Below are 14,415 nucleotides of genomic sequence, written 5' to 3'. Positions count from 1 at the left end.
GAAATATTGGTTCAAATTTTTGCAGTTGGATGGCCTTGACGTGAAGAAAAAGTAGTTGGCAGACTTCCCACCGGGTAGGCTGGATCTCAGACCCAGAAATTTATTGAACCATTGGTATTCTTCGGTCGTAACAGCCAGTTGCGCGGCCTCGTAGGCCTGATTTGTCTTGTGCGTCACAACCTTTATTTACACAGAGACCAAGCCGATTTACGCGGCTTAATTAATTTGGTCCCCTTAGTATGGGGATGGGGGGTTACTCACATTAATAACCAACGACAGGCCATCCGCTGACCGCCTAGCCCCGGTCACTTCTTGGATTAAAAGATTTTGGAAGACGCCTGGCCTATGACCGGTAATAAATACCAGGTAGGCAATTAAGTAGCCGTATAGCCGCCATTTGACCTTTCGTGTTCGGGGAGGAGGACAGATCATCTGATACAGAAACAGAGCGTGGGTTAGCGGAGCCCATGTCCCCCAGTCATTAACGCAGCGACCGCAATCAGATCACCTAGATGCTTGGGAATGATCGAGCCCGCCCGCTGATGACAGGTCAACAGGTCACATTTGGATATCAGCCTAGCCTCTTTTGCCCACCTCACAGAGCGTTCGTGGGCTGCGACTTTGCGATGCAGCCCGCGGGATAATGACCTTAATTCCCTCATAACTATGACCATGGCACGTGGCGTCAGCCGGCACGAGGTTGGTGGAGCCTCGTACACATACTGCAGGAACTGAATCACATGCTTTAAGTACTGAGAGCGGGTGGATTCAACTATCGGTGACCGGCCCAAATCTACCACCCATTCTCGTATTTTAGATGGGTTCTCCAAGAATAACAGGTCGTCTACCTGCTCCGAACCAGCGCTCATGAACTGCAAGAATGACCGAACGTGACCCACTTTCGTGGCCGCGTTATTTCGGGTCTTGGGGGTCGGATCGCTGCCAAGGATGTATCCCTTGTATTCGCAGACCAACTGGCCTGCCAAGCACACCACATACGCGGTCAAACTAGGTACAATAATCCGGGTCAATTTTAGCGTTACAGTACTCACGTAATCCCGTTACTTTGCCCGGAGACGAACCACGGACCCGGCTTGTATGAGGTTGGATCACGGCCTTTTCATTAGCCCTTAGCTGACTAAACATGCGGGTCAGATCAAGCAAATGCGCCCGCAACGAATTGACGTCGTCGGCCAAAGACTGCAGGTCGACCCGCGTTGTTGCCCCAGACCCATCACCAACCCTCTCCTCCGGCGGCGCCGCCGCCTCCTCCTCCTCATCCGACAACCGACTAACCACCGCCACTGATGGATTGCTGGACCATAGATCACGGAGAAACCGTTTAATTTCTGTACGCTTCGCCCAAGCCGTGACCTTTCAGGTGACGATCCATACGGGCTGGCCTTTTGAGGCAGTCCGGTAATGGACAAACGGTCTTATTTATGTCGAATCGGCCGGACGACAATTTGAGCAAAAGGAGCCGTTCTTGGGGGTTAAGTATACCGTGCGTTCGCTTCAAATGTTGGGAAAGATCTGTGTAATCGCCGCCACACAACGCGCATCCCATACCCATGGTCAAGAGTGTTTATGCTGACGTGGCATTCGGCTTTTATACCCTCGGGCGCCCGGATGATTACACCCCTTCTTAAAGGAGCTGTGCCGTTGGTGGACCGCAACTTTAAAGGAATAGTCAAACCGAAAGGCCCCTAACGCTCTTTCAGCTGACAAAAGCTTGGATCGAGGGATGACTTTCAATGGATCGCAGCGACGGAGCTGCTCTGCCACGCACGACACCCCGACCCAGAATCAGGTCGTCTACGAGTCATTTAAGCACCGGGTTCCCCACAAACATGCGGTGCGTCACTGGAAGAGGGGGCGGCGCTCGTTCTAGCCGCGCCCCCGGTTCCTGTCACGAATGGCTCTCCGCGCCAGGGGCCCCCCCGGAGAGGGGCTTCCCGGTTACCCGGGGCCTATCGGAGATCATGGCGCTGCAGTATCGCTGCTTTTAGGCGGGATTCTGACTTAGAGGCGTTCAGTCATAATCCCACAGATGGTGGCTTCGCACCAGTGGCTCTTCAGCCAAGCGCACGAACCAAATGTCTGAACCCGCGGTTCCTCTCGTACTGAGCGGGATTACTATTGCAACAACGGTTCACATCAGTAGGGTAAAACTAACCTGTCTCACGACGGTCTAAACCCAGCTCACGTTCCCTGTTAGTGGGTGAACAATCCAACGATTGGTGAATTCTGCTTCACAATGATAGGAAGAGCCGACATCGAAGGATCAAAAAGCGACGTCGCTATGAACGCTTGGCTGCCACAAGCCAGTTATCCCTGTGGTAACTTTTCTGACACCTCCCGCTTAAAACCCCAAAAGCCGGAAGGATCGTGAGGCCCCGCTTTCGCGGTCCGTACTCATACTGAAAATCAAGATCAAGCGAGCTTTTGCCCTTCTGCTCTACGGGAGGTTTCTGTCCCCCCTGAGCTCGCCTTAGGACACCTGCGTTACCGTTTGACAGGTGTACCGCCCCAGTCAAACTCCCCACCTGACGCTGTCCCCGGGGCAGGTCGCGCGCCCGGGAGGCTGTTCCCCAGGGCGCTTGACACCAGAAGCGGGGAGAGCACTGACCAAGAGCTACCCAACCTCCCTGCCTAACCGGGTAAGTGAGGAATCGATAAGAGTAGTGGTATTTCACCGGCGGCCGGCCCGGGTAGCCCGGGGGCCTCCCACTTATTCTACACCCCTCATGTCTCTTCACAGTGCCAGACTAGAGTCAAGCTCCCGCCCCAAAACGGTGCATGTTCGATGGGGCTCAAACAATCCCCTTCTTGGGGTGGAAAAAGTGAACGTGAAAGAAAGGCTGTGGAAAAGCTCCCGCAGGCCAGAGCAGCAATAAAGGGGGGAGGGAGTGAGGTGGGACACCCCTTCCCCTACTCGAGTCGTAACAAGAGAGAGAAGTGTCGAACCGCTGGCCGGGGCAGCGATGAAGGGGCGGGAGTGCATTGTCGAACGGGACACCCCCCTCTGGTTCCTTTGAAAAGGGGGGGGGGGGAGTGAGGTGGACACCCCTCTCCCCCCTACTTGAGAGTCGTAACAAAAGAAGGCTTGAACCGAATGGATCCCCGTAGGGCATCGGCTTACACCCCCTGGTGCGGGGGGGTATCCTTCCTCTTTAAGAAATACGGGTCCACCAACGTCATGACGCAGAAGTGGACACCGCCTCCGCCCGCTTATCAACCGCCGCACCTGGCGTGTGGGCCCCTTTCCCCCTCTGCATTGGCTCTAGCACGGCCATGGCTGAATGTGCCCTATGCTTCAACGTCTACAGTCGGCTTGCTCCTCACCTGACGGCCGTTCACTAGGTGACCAACTCGGACGAGAAGTGGCTGCTGCTCGCGCTGGCTGCCGGCCACGTGGACACGCGGAAGACGCCGTGCCCAGTCCCGGGCTGGCGTCCTGTGACTAGACAGGCACTTGAGGCAGCACGCGGAGCTCTCGACCTCGGGCCGGAAAGAGGCTATGGGGAGGGCAAAACGTCGGAAAGTAGCTCGGGAGTTGCAGTGACTGCAGTCCACCCAGCCGGCAATCCCCTTCGTGTCCCGGCTAGCCCCTTCGTGTCCCGGCTAGCCTCGTCCTCCGAGGAGGAGCGGGACTCGGAGGGCCCAGAGGCCGGCCGCCCGTGCGCCGACCGCGGCTGCAGGCGTGACACGGAGCGCATACAGGCTCAGCTAACGGACCTGGGGAAGCAGGTTACCAAGATGCGGTCCACCCTGCTCCAAATCACACGCCTCTACTGGAAGTTAAGGAGGGGAGAAGGAGGAGGAAGAGGGCGAGGAGAACCAGGTCACCTACTGCATCATCGACTCCCGGGTGAGGGGCACCCGGAGGTCCTACGCCCCCCGAGCCTCCGGAGGCTTTGGAACCCCATGCCTACCCATTCCCGGACCACGTCCCTGTGCTGAGTTGAGTATATTTCAGGCATGTCACTGTCGCTGTGCTGGGTGTGTGTCTTCGGGGAAGTTGACTCTTGGTTGTGCTCGTTCCACAGACCTTCTCTTGGGGGAGTTCGAAGGCTACCAACTGGGCAGCGAGCCCACCGCCCGCCTGCGGAACAACGTCACTTCGAAGCTAGGGAGAATCAAAGCCTTCCTTGGTTACATGGCCAGGGGCACTGCGGAGCCAGGGACCTTCCTTTTCCTCAACCAACCAGCCTGAATCTGAGCGTGGACCGCCCTGCTAGGTCAGACGCGGATGGCCGAGCCCACCAGGCAGCACTATCTGAAGAACGTGGCCCAGTTCCTGGACTACCTATCGGAAACCCCGCTGGCCGCCTCTCCAGCACGGCTCTGGTTCTGATTCGAAGGGAGGTCAGAGCCCTCATTCGCGGCATATGCCGGCGTGTCGTCGTGCACGAGGTACGGACCAAGCAGGTGAAGGAAAACAGACTGATCCCCAAGGCCAGCCTAGTGCGCTGTCACCGGACCGCTGGGAGGAAAATTCCTGCCCTGCTAGGTAAGCCAGCCTTCCGCCCTTCCAACAATTCCCCCTGTTCGTTCTTCCGGGGCACCAACAGCCCTTGGTTCACCCACGTCTGTCTGCCCCTCTCCCCCGCGAATGGGACTTATTTGGGGGGAAGGGGGGCAGACAGACGTGGCTGGGTGAACCAACGGCTGCTGGTGGCCTAGGTTTAATTTCCTCTCTGGGTCACCAGCAGTTCTTGGTTCATCCACCCACGTCTGTCCGCCCCCCTTCCCCCCGAATGAGTCCCATTCGCGGGGGAGAGGGGCAGACAGACGTGACTGGGTGAACCAAGAACTGCTAGTGCCCCTGGAGAAGAAACGAACATTTCCTCTCCGGGCCACCAGCAGCTCTTGGTTGGGCTGCTGGCGCCCCGGAGAACAAGTCAGTAGCCAAGAGCTGTTGGTGAACCAGAGAGGAAATAAAACCGTCGGTGGTCTAATTTGGCTAATGTCCTTCATCAGATAGCCTCGAGTCTAACCCAAGCACTAGGCAACAGTGGCGCTTTTATGGCTTTCTGACTGGTTACCTAACTTCCATCTCTGGGCATCGCTGTGGAGTCTTCCAGAATCTCACAATCCAGGAGGTTGAAGAGGCCTCCAGAAGCCCCGACGAGTCTGCTTATGTCATTAACGTGAGTATGGCGCTAGTAAGGTGGGGGTCACCAGTAGCATGCTCTCACTCACTGCTTGTTCTCTGATGGCAGATTACCACGCACAAGACAAACAGAGCCTTCGGGGCGGCGCAGTTGTCCCTAAACAGGGAGGAATACAGCTGGTTCCGCAGGTTCTTGGCGCTGCAGGCTGGTCTCCCTGGAGGGAGCCAGGCTACCTATTTCTTTTTCACTTCCAGAGCCAGTCCTTGTCGGACCCTGAACAAGTACTTTCAGTCTGCTTGGATCAGTATGGGCCTTCCAGGCAAACCCACCTTTACTGAAGTATGGACTGCGATCGCGACCCATGTGAGTATGCATGTGACGCCCCTGTAACTACCAGCGGCGGCTTCGGTCCTAATCAAGCTTCTGTCTCTCTCCGACGCAGGCAAAGAATGCACACTCTTCAGAGGATCGCCGCAAGGTGGCGCAATTCATGTGCCATGACACTTCAACCTCAGATAAGTTCTATGCACTTCACCTCGGACTTCTCCAAGCACGCGAGCGCCGCAGACTGTTTGAAAGGGCCCTGGTGGAGGAGGAGGATGGGGAGGCAGCAGGCACTGAAAGCCCCCCGCGGAAAGGGCACAAGAGGACAGAGACTCCCGTCTCTCCCCTGGTAAAATCAGATTCTCTTTGGCGTGGACAGCAGAACGTGTGGCATTGGCTAACTGCCCTTTATGTGTCTCTTTTCCAGGAGGGAACCAGCAGGAGGACGCTGCCATGGCGTCCTGCCATGGCGTCCTGCCAGGGGAAAAAGCCAGGGCGCTCGTCCACTCAAACCAACAGAAGACTCTGAATCGTCCTGAATAAATATTGTACAACTTAACAGTCAAATGGTGTTCAGTGTCTTCATTATTCCTTTTATTTATTATCTGTGTGGTAAAAGTAGATTCAGTAGGGACAAATGAGCCCTGTCTTCTCAGTTCAAAGCTGGATGCTTGCTGCGTCCAGGTTCTGCCTTGGCTACGTTCCGATTGGGACAAATTATCCCTGCCTTGTGTGTTAAAAGTGACTCGTGGGATGCCCCCGTCCAGGTTCAGCCTTGGTTGATAGCTCATAGGGAGAATTCATCCCTTTTGCAGCACAAGGAGGTGCTGGGCTGGACAAATCTGTCCAGGTCTGCAAATGCTTTGAACGCCCAGATGGCCTTGAGTCCAATTCTGTATATTAGCAAGCTTCTCCCGGGACAGCTCGGTCCTTTGAGATGCATAAAGAGGTCAGGACAGGGCAGCTGTGGAGTGGAGGTTAACTTTATGGAGTAAGTGACCACAGTAACTGACTCATTTATTTACTTATTTAACAATAAGTCAATAGGTCATATTTCTTAAATAAGAAACCTTTTGGATCAGATAGTTGTAAGTTACCAAACACTGTTAACCTACCATTGTGGAAAATGTTTGATGATGATGATAGCTAATAACAATAAACCATTTCTGCCGTTGTGGAAATGTTAGCACAAAACGTTATCAATATAACGTTTTTAGAAGGGTCTCTTAACGTTGTTAACGTTCTTGTAACGTTGTTAAAAAAATGTTCTTAGAACAAAGTTCTCGAAACGTCTTCAGAACGTTATTTGTAATTCATAAACGTTGTCATAATGTTGATGAAAAACGTTCTTTGAATAAAGTTCTTGGAACGTCTTCAGAACGTTATTTGTACTTCATAAACGTTGTCATAATGTTGACAGAAAACGTTTTTAGAACAAAGTTCTTGAAACATCTTCAGAACGTTATTTGTACTTGATGAACACTCTCATAAGGTTGATGGAAAACGTACTTAGAACAAAGTTCTTGAAACGTCTTCAGAACGTTATTTGTTCTTGATGAATGTTGCCACAATGTTGATAAAAAACGTTCTTAGAACAGTTCTCGAAACGTCTTCAGAACGTTTTTGTACTTCATCCCAGATAGCAAAATACACTCGGGCCAGTTCCGGCTAGATTGTTGCCTGCCGGAGACTAACCCCTCGGCCCAACTTCGGCTGCCGGACTCGGGCCGGATGCCTGTGGACTCACTGCCCGATTCCGGCCCGAATCAAGCGGGCCAGATGCGGCGGCCGTAAGCGAGCCGACGCTGCGCATCCGCGCCGGAATCGGCGCGAGGGTAATGTGCGCTGCGGCCCGGAGCTGGCGCGACTCCGTATTTAAACACCTTATAAAACCTTTTGGTATTACATTGGTACTTGATATATGGTATTACAACCATTTGAATTTATATAACAGCAAACACAGGCTATAATATAAACACAAAGTGTAAGCACTGCGTTTAACCTTTGAATAAAGTGCAAACTGCATACATATTCTGTAACGAAAATAATCAGACAAATGACAAAATAAATACATGTTAAACGTTTATTGATTGCATGAAAAAAATAGTACTAAAATTTTATAAATAATTTTGTAGTGCACAAGAATATCAATATAAAAACAACAATAAAACAACACAATAAAGACACACAGAAAGATTTAAACAAAAACTCTAAAAACTACACACAAACACAGATGTTTTTTAAAACAACCCTGTTTTCCCAATAGACTTGAATTAAAAATTTGTAAAAAAAACAGCTAAATTTTATATAAACCTAAATATAGAAACCAATTTAAGATATAGCAAGAAACATCTTAAAAATACCAATGACAATCCGTAAAATATCCAAGTCAAACTTGTAAAAAGTACTGCAGAATTCTGAAGAAACATCTTGAAACATTTTTTAATAAAACATTAAAATAATAATAAACAAACAAATATATATATATATATATATATATATATATATATATATATATATATATATATAATTGCAGAAGTATAAAGTCAAACTTTTTTTTTTTAAATAAACTTGAACAAAATCAATTGCACAAACAGCAAGACATGAGTGAGATGATTATGCATTTCATATATATACACGTCTTGTGCAATTTTTTATTTATAATTTTATTTGTATTACATTTATTAAAAATGTATCAAGATGTTTCTTTAGAACACACACACACACACATATATACATATACATATATATATATATATATAAATGCAAATGAAAGAAACAAATTGTTCAAGTATCAGGGAACATCCTAATACACTTAAAATGTTGTTTAAAAAATAAAACAAAATAGTGATGTAGACATTTGACACATTAGCTTTCTCTTCTTTCTTCCTCCATCCCTGTCAGGGGCAAGTTGTAGCTACCTTGTAATGCATTTTTCCACTTCTTTATCAGTGGCGTGGTATGGACATTTGTCCTCACTCCATCTGTGATTAAAAGATAAACAGATAATTAGTAGTGAACAAGTACTAATGTAAAAAAAAGAAAAAATTAGGAAAAAAGTAGGCTACCTACGAAGCAAAAAAAAAAAAAACAATAAAAAAACAAATAAACTTAAAACACTTTGAAATTAGCAAGAGCTTGAACTTACCAGTTTCTTCATTTGTTCAGGCTGCTCCTTTAGTTGATTTTCAAGCTTTTCCAAATCAAATTGGCCAAAGGAAGGTCAAATGTGTTTACATCTGGAATTTCATCACGTCTGTTTTGGTTTTGTGAGAATCAGGCCCAGCTGCTGCTTTATGACGTTGCATGATTTTAAAACTTCAGTCAGTCGTGCTAAAAAAGAAAAATAACATTAGTATAAATCAACCTGTAGCTTATTCTCATACAACTTCTGTAAATACAACAGTGGGTTAGACACTGCTGATATTCTCTAGTTGATCTTTACTTTCTAGCTGCATTAAACCTTAACAAATTTAGTGATGTCTTCAATTCTTACAAAGACATCACGAGATGCAATGAGTTCTGTCTTGATCTCAAACTGCACTAGAACAAAGTCTTTAAATGTTCATAGGTGTACTGCAGGAGTGTCCAAACTTTTTGGGCCGAGGGCCAGATGCAAAAAAACAAACGTTGTCGCGGGCCAAATTTTACATACATCACACAGACACATGTATATGTATATATATATATTTTCCCCAATTTCTGTTTAACGAAGAGTTAAACATTTTTTCCACACATTTCTAAACATATTAGTTTTAGTAACTCATCTCTAATAACTGATTTATTTTATCTTTGCCATGATGACAGTAAATAATATTTGACTAGATATTTTTAAGACACTTCTATACAGCTTAAAGTGACATTTAAAGGCTTAACTAGGTTAATCAAGTTAACTAGTCAAGTTAAGGTAATTAGGCAAGTTATTTTATAACAATGGTTTGTTCTGAAGACTTAAGGGGCTAATAATTTTGACCTTAAAATGGTTCATAAAAAAATTTAAACCGCTTTTTATTCTAGCCGAAATAAAACATAAGTCTTTCTCCAAAACAAAAAATATTATCAGACATACTGTAAAATGTTCTTGCTCTGTTAAACATCATTTGGGAAATATTTAAAAAAGAAGAAATAAATCAATGAGGGGCTAATAATTCAGACTTCAACTGTGTGTAGATAGATAGATAGACAGACAGACAGACAGACAGACAGACAGATAGATAGATAGATAGATAGATAGATAGATAGATAGATAGATCATAACAAGAACTGCTGCTTAATTGAATGCATGTAATAGCGACACCCGGTGGTTATTTATTGAATTACGTTCATTTTTGTATAGCGGGCCAGATTCTATTGATATTTATAAAAAGCCTCGCGGGCCGTAGTTTGGACACGCCTGGTGTACTGAAATGTACAGTATCTGTGCATGTTGATGGTGGTCTTAAGATTTCTGCCATAGTCATTGATGGTGATGGTACTTGTGGTGCTGCATTGATTTCTGAAATCTTCATACCTGCCTTTTATCCAGCCTCTTTGTTCCAAGTAATTTTTCTTCATCATGGTATAGATGTGTCTATACTGTCCCTTGATCAGATACATTTACAAAACAAAACATCACTTTAGTATAGTGCCAGGGCAAAACTCACAGGTTGTAATAGATCAATGACATAATGTTGACAGTATGTGTTTAAAATAATTGCAAACAAACCTGTTCTGTCTTTAGATGTATGACAGGCGATCATCATCCTCATCTGTCTACCAGTCAGAAATCACAGTTGCGTGTGGATGTTTGAGTCGAGCTTCCTCATATGCATCTATAATAAAACATCACATTGTTGTTAACCTCCCGTAAAGAAAAGTTCAAATCCTGAAATACTATCAAAGTTAATTAATGCATATAATACCTATAGTGTAAATAATCAGTACACAGAAGGTTGCACAAGATTTATTCGGAGATTCATGCAGAGTGACAGCCTTATGAATCTGAGACATAGATTTGTAAGATGGCCAAGCACATGCATTATTCTGTACCCATGAAGATTAACCTACCATTGTGAAAAATGTTTGATGATGATAGCCAATAACAATAAACCATTTCAGCTGTTTGTGAAGCAATTAGTAATGTAATGTCTGAAAAGCTCAATCTATGTTGAAAATGTATCAGCAGTTTACAGCTTATAATGGACTTTTAGCACACAACTATAACATGCCTATTCACGTTTAAAAGAGTGTGCCATTGACTTCTTTGGTCGTGATGTACTGCAAAATGATCTCACTAACCTTTGTTAAACAAGAACAATAAGACTTAACCAACAACTATTGTTACCCATTCATTTAAATCAGAATTTATCACTGTCAATAACATAAAAAAAACATCAAAATCTGCTTTAAGACGTTCAGTTTTACATTAACTGACCATTACAGCTTGAGCAAAAGATATAATTGATTCACATAGGCTAACACATATGAATTAAAGTGCATAGTAATATATTTCTCTTGGATAATTTAAAGAGAATAGTAAACAGTCGAGTTTCGATCATTTTCGTGACTAACTGCATAAACAAGATAAACAATAATATTTTATTAATCCAAAACGATTAGTTTTTATTTACACATAATCACAGAATTAATACTGTTGGATAAGTATACGCCTGTACAATGATTTTTTCAACATCCACGGTACTTTATAATGTTAAATCAGGAAAAAAACACATTTTGCCTTGTTAGTTAATGGATTCGTCTACAGAAACTTTCTTTAACGCAAAGTTAGCATACACACAAATTCGTTTCATGTTTCTTTAAAATAATTAAAATAGTTTTCAGTTACTACACACGTTACAATCTAACATTGTGTAAAAGGAAAAGGAACTTTCAGACGTGTTTGTAACTGTTAGCGTTAGCATACATTAGCTCCAGTCGTGTTTCTTAAAGCAAGTTACATTTCGTATCAAACTGTTTTAAATTACTAAACGCTGTTACAACCAAACACCGTGGAAATATTTTAAGCTCTAAATTCGCTAATTATACAGTACACAAGCAGTAAAAAGCTTACCTTTCTGACCAGAATCCACGTGAATCTTTGAAAAACCAAACTTTTTCTTCTTGTGATCTTCGTGCCATGGTGGTTGACAACCAGCTTTTTGGAGCATTACCGCCACCGTCTGGATTGGAGTTTGGATCAGGAGTTTAGTAATGCATGTGTTTATTATGAAACCAACTTCTGCTTTAAAACAAACAGTCAGCACAGGAGCGTGCTATCTCAAAAATAAGCGAATTATACATAGTTTTTCTCTAGATGACATGTATAATCTATTTATAAATAATATTGTTTTGTTTGCGTCTAAACATTGCGACCATCCACACTAAATATTCTTTTTTTTTTTTTTTTTTTTTTGCTATCGTACCATGAATATTTTCTCAAATTATCATTAAACGTGGAGCTAACAGATTACTAGATAAAATAAGAACTTAATCGGTTGCCATCAGCCGAGTCCTTGCCAGAAGCGGCCAGGATATGGTTGACCGGAATCGGGCCAGTGCTTTACAGCCGCATCACAACCGCATGTGCGCGAGCGAGCTGCGGGCCGCACTCGGCCCGGATAACACTCGCCGATGCCGAGTCGGAGCCAGAGGCGCCGGAGGGCAGCCGAGCTCGGGCCGATTACTGCCTGCTATCTGGGATAAATGTTGTCATAATGTTGATGGAAAACGTTCTTATAACAAAGTTTTTGGAACATCTTCAGAACGTTATTTGTACTTCATAAATGTTGTCATAATGTTGATGGAAAACGTTCTTAGAATAAAGTTCTTGGAACGTCTTCAGAACGTTATTTGTACTTCATAAACTTTGTCATAATGTTGATGAAAAACGTTCTTTGAATAAAGTTCTTGGAACGTCTTCAGAACGTTATTTGTACTTCATAAACTTTGTCATAATGTTGATGAAAAACGTTCTTAAAACAAAGTTCTTGGAACGTCTTCAGAACGTTATTTGTAATTCATAAACGTTGTCAATGTTGATGGAAAACGTTCTTTGAATAAAGTTCTTGGAACGTCTTCAGAACGTTATTTGTACTTCATAAACTTTGTCATAATGTTGATGAAAAACGTTCTTAAAACAAAGTTCTTGGAACGTCTTCAGAACGTTATTTGTACTTCATAAACGTTGTCATAATGTTGACAGAAAACGTTTTTAGAATTAAGTTCTTGAAACATCTTCAGAACGTTATTTGTACTTGATGAACACTCTCATAAGGTTATGTTTGCTTTCATTTAGCTAAAAAGCGCACTTTTACAGTTGTGTAGAGAAACATCACATTATGCAGCAGCATTCAAGGTATAACACATAATAAATGCCTTTTGCGTTTATTAAGTCAAGTTTGCAGTGTTATAAATGGAATAGGTGTAGTGCTTAAGTGGATTTATCGCGGATCAACCGAGAAACCTCTCGTGCTGCAGGTAGGCAGAATGATAATCTTTTAAAAATATGTAATTTAGGCTATACTGCTATTTGCTATTCATCCAAAATTAAACAACATAAAATATATTGTAGATCTATTTTAAGAGCTAAAATACAACATATTGAGTTTGTTTTGACTTGTAGCTCATGGCCCTAAAATGAAAATAACCTGAAAATAAGCTATTAAAAAAGGCTTAATAAATAAAATAATTAATAAAAAAAATGACGGGTAGGCCTAGTAGCCTAAGATAAATCTTTGTTTTTACATTTAAAATGATGAAAAAAAAGTTATATAGCATATTGAGTTGGGTGTTTTCCGTGCCAAAATTTAACCAATTTTCATGGTAATAAAATGTGAATTTTGGTATCTTTTTAGGTATTTTTCTGGCTACACTAATGCATTAAAATATAACTAAGTAATTGTTTTAAATGACATTAGATTGTAACATTTAGGTTTTCCCTAACACTGATGTTGGTTGGTTAATACGTGAAGTGTGATGACTCGGTTAAGCTGATTTCACTATATTTATTTACCGGTTAAATGAAGTCTGATCGTGGGTCAGCATGTGTGGGAATAATTTGACGTCTTTACCTAAAACTTTTTTTTTTTTGATTATTTATTTATTGCAGAACAAAGCCAGCATACATAGCTAGCAACAACTATATACAAGCCAGGGTTTGCATTAAATAAAAATACATAAAGAAATTACAAATAATAATAAAATAAAGACATTACAATAATAAATGAATAACAATACACAGAAAAAAAAAAAGAAAAAACTCTGGGGTGAGAATTAACTAGTTATTATATAAGAAATTTTCTCAATAAAATCGGACCATACTTTGATTGTATGGGGTTTAGCTCTGTTAATTCTTGCAGTGGAACGTTCTAACAGTGCAATATTTTTTAGTTCAATAAGCCACATTTTATCCGCTGGAAATGAGAGTTCATGCCATATTTTAAATATAACTTTCTTGGCTGCAGTTAGTGCAGTATGAAATATCCTGCGTTGGGAATTGTTTAGGTTTAGATCATAATCATCATTCAATAAACAGATATTAGGGTATTTGGGAATGAACATCTCACACAATTCTGAAGTAGTTTGAAATACCTTATCCCAAAATGTACTGATAAGTGGACATTCAAAAAACATATGCATATATGTCCCCACAGAGTTTGAATTACACAGTGTACAAAAAGGGGTAGGTTACCGTTTCATGCGGTGAAGCACATATGGAGTTGCATAAGCCTTGTGGATCCGTTTATAGTGTATGAGTTGATGGGCAGGATTCTTAGACATCACCTGGATACTTTCCCATATCCAGTCCCAGTTCAGTTGGTAAGAGGACAGTTCCTTTTCCCATATTGTGATGATGGGGAGTGCAATAGAGTCATAATTAAGCAGTTTGTTGTAAATGCATGAGATTGATCCACGTGACTGAGAGAAATTCACACAGTCCCGCAATGGATGATTGTCCAAATTACAGTTCCACGGAACTCCATAAGCACGCATTGCA

At 43.4% G+C, this 14,415-nt stretch overlaps 1 protein-coding gene, 2 long non-coding RNA genes and 1 pseudogene across 5 annotated transcripts in view; 1 reads left to right on the top strand and 3 right to left on the bottom strand.

The window, feature by feature from the left end:
- Window positions 1-14,415, bottom strand: part of LOC148682349 (uncharacterized) — a 771,506-nt gene that overhangs the window by 421,206 nt on the left and 335,885 nt on the right. The gene's annotated exons all lie outside the window — the stretch shown is intronic.
- Window positions 1-14,415, top strand: part of LOC137490983 (uncharacterized) — a 471,679-nt gene that overhangs the window by 242,927 nt on the left and 214,337 nt on the right. The gene's annotated exons all lie outside the window — the stretch shown is intronic.
- On the bottom strand, window positions 2,162-2,790 carry LOC147845232 (28S ribosomal RNA; annotated as a pseudogene; the record flags this gene model as incomplete).
- Window positions 7,514-11,561, bottom strand: LOC141381864 (uncharacterized). Of its 3 annotated transcripts, none has more exons than XR_015942798.1 (6): window positions 10,343-11,561; window positions 10,147-10,252; window positions 9,952-10,022; window positions 8,590-8,774; window positions 8,222-8,425; window positions 7,514-7,870 (listed from the first exon to the last, which is right to left on the bottom strand). It is a non-coding gene; the product is annotated as an uncharacterized LOC141381864 (long non-coding RNA). The 3 variants fall into 3 exon arrangements; XR_015484317.1 differs by having other exon boundaries at window positions 11,491-11,561; XR_015942797.1 differs by having other exon boundaries at window positions 7,514-8,425.

The sequence above is a fragment of the Danio rerio genome, chromosome 4 (genome assembly GCF_052040795.2).
Source record: "Danio rerio strain M-AB ecotype USA chromosome 4, GRCz13ab, whole genome shotgun sequence".
In the NCBI taxonomy this organism is placed as follows: Eukaryota; Metazoa; Chordata; class Actinopteri; order Cypriniformes; family Danionidae; genus Danio; species Danio rerio.
The sequence above is the reverse complement of the archived record's forward strand: the minus strand, read 5'-3'. Positions and strand labels throughout refer to the sequence as shown.